The sequence below is a fragment of the Mastomys coucha genome, unplaced genomic scaffold (genome assembly GCF_008632895.1).
Source record: "Mastomys coucha isolate ucsf_1 unplaced genomic scaffold, UCSF_Mcou_1 pScaffold23, whole genome shotgun sequence".
Lineage (NCBI taxonomy): Eukaryota > Metazoa > Chordata > Mammalia > Rodentia > Muridae > Mastomys > Mastomys coucha.
Genome location: NW_022196906.1, coordinates 18454445 through 18456412, shown reverse-complemented (window position 1 = coordinate 18456412; position 1968 = coordinate 18454445).

Here is a 1968-nt window from a genome sequence, read left to right as displayed (position 1 = left end):
CTGGAAGTATGGGCTTATGTGTATGACCTCAATTATACTCTATTAATCAATGAGTCTGTTTTTATGCCAGAACTATGCTGTTTGTATTATGAGAACTCTAGTATAATTTGAAATCTGGAAAGGTTGTTGACACTTCAGTTAATTCTTTTTGTAAAATTGTTTAGGATTTGTCCTAGTCAGGGTTTCTATTCCTGCACAAACATCATGACCAAGAAGCATGTTAGGGAGGAAAGGATTTATTTGTCTTACTTCCACATTGTTGTTTATCACAAAGGAATTCAGGACTGGAACTCAAGCAGGTCAGAAAGCAGGAGCTGATGCAGAGGCCATGGAGAGATGTTCCTTACTGGCTTGCCTCCCCTGGCTTGCTCAGCCTGCTCTCTTATAGAACCCAAGACTTCCAGCCCAGGGATGGCACCACCCACAAGGGGCCCTACCCCCTTGATCACTAATTGAGAAAATGCCCCACAGCTGGATCTCATGGAGGCACTTCCCCAACTGAAGCTCCCTTTTCTGTGATAACTCCAGCCTGTGTCAAGTTGACACACAAAACCAGCCAGTACAGGATTGTTCTGGGTAATCTGGTATTTCTTATTTCCATATAAAATTTAAGATTTTTTTTAACTTCTGTGAAATATTGTATGGGATTTTGATAGGGATTGCATTGAACTTGTAGATTCTCTTGGTAGAATGGTCATTTTCACAACATTCATCCTACTGATCAATGAGCAAGGGGTCTTTCCATCATCTCATGATGTCTTCTTTACCTTATTTTTCAATGTGAATGTTTCCTCTATTTCCTTCCCATTGTGTTTTTCCTTCCTATATAGTGTATATGAAGGTTACTGATTTTTCTGTTAGCTCTATATCCTGCTACTATGATAGTTGTATTTATTAGTTGTATGGATTATATTCCTAGTGGAGTCTTCAGGATATTTAAAGTATACAGTCACATCCTATGCAAGTAAAGGTATTTTGAATTCTTCCTTTGTAGTTTGTAGCCCTTTAACTCCTTTACTTTCTTCTCTTATTGCTCTAGTTAAGACTTGGAGCACTATACTGAACATCTCTATTCTAAGTCTTATTTTAGTGCAAATATTTCAAGTTTTTTTTCTATTCATGATGGATTTTGCTAAAGGACTTCTATATATATAGAATGAGATTAATAGAACGATCATGTGGTACCATAGGCTGTCCTAGCCTATTTGCCTGGTGCTTTTCATCTTTGCAAACCATATTTTTACATATGTGTTACATATACTGAATGATCCTTGCATGTCTGAGATGAAGCTAACTCAATTGTGATACATGATATTTTTGATATTTCCTTGAATATGGCTTGTAAGTATTTTATTTATACTTTTGCAACTCTGTTAACTAGAACTATTAGCCTATAATTTTATTTTCTTGTTGGATCTTGGTTTTGTTATCAGTTTGATACTGGCTTTATAAAAGGAATTTGAAAATGTTTGTTTTATATTTTGCAAAATTGTTTAAGAGTGTTTGTGCTAGTTCTTCTCTGAAGGTCTGGTTCAATTTTATATTGAATTCATCTGCCTTTGGAGTTTTTTAGTTGGGAGACTTTTAATTATTGCTTTTATCTTATTCAATGTTAAGGGTATATTTAAGTTATTTACTTCACCACAGTTAAACTTTTCTACATTGTATATATCTAGGAATCCCTTTATGTCTTTTAACTTTTTTTGGTTTGGTGGCACATACATTTTTAAAGAATGTCCCTATGACTTTTCTCAGTGTCTTTTTAAATGATTTCTCTTTCATCTTTAATTTTATTAATTTGGATCCCCTCTTCCTTTCCTTTTATCTACTTAGCTAACAATTTGTTTATTCTTGTTAATCTTTAGCAAGAACCAACTTTTGTCTTATTGACAAAAAGTAATTATTTTCATTTCCATTTCATTAATTTCATCTCTAATTTTGATTATTTTTTCCTATTTGTCTTTGGGG